The sequence below is a fragment of the Silene latifolia genome, chromosome 7 (assembly GCF_048544455.1).
Source record: "Silene latifolia isolate original U9 population chromosome 7, ASM4854445v1, whole genome shotgun sequence".
Lineage (NCBI taxonomy): Eukaryota > Viridiplantae > Streptophyta > Magnoliopsida > Caryophyllales > Caryophyllaceae > Silene > Silene latifolia.
In genome coordinates this window covers 110,084,667-110,085,004 of record NC_133532.1, presented here as the reverse complement: position 1 = coordinate 110,085,004, position 338 = coordinate 110,084,667, and the positions used below count along the sequence as shown (strand labels likewise).

At 43.5% G+C, this 338-nt stretch overlaps 1 non-coding gene across 1 annotated transcript; it reads left to right on the top strand.

Moving 5' to 3' along the window:
* On the top strand, positions 1-107 carry LOC141593535 (small nucleolar RNA R71). The gene has a single exon (XR_012521612.1). It is a non-coding gene; the product is annotated as a small nucleolar RNA R71 (small nucleolar RNA).
* The last annotated feature ends 231 nt before the right edge of the window (positions 108-338 follow it).

Here is a 338-nt window from a genome sequence, read left to right as displayed (position 1 = left end):
AGTCCATGGTGAGGACATGAGCGACAAATACCTTTGAACCGCTCCCAAGCTTCATACAAAGATTCTTCATCCCTTTGCTTAAAACCCGTAATTTGAGCTCTTAGCATGTTGGTCTTTTCCGGTGGGTAGAATTTTTTGTAGAAAGCTAGAGCTAGCTTCTTCCAAGAATCTATTCCAAGGGTGGCCTTATCAAGGCCCTTCAACCATTGCTTTGCGGTGCCGATTAACGAAAAAGGAAATAAGACCCATCTTATTTGGTCTTGAGTCACGCCCGTTTGAGAGATAGCTTCACAATAATCGCAAAAGGTTTCCATATGAGAATGAGGGTCCTCACTAGG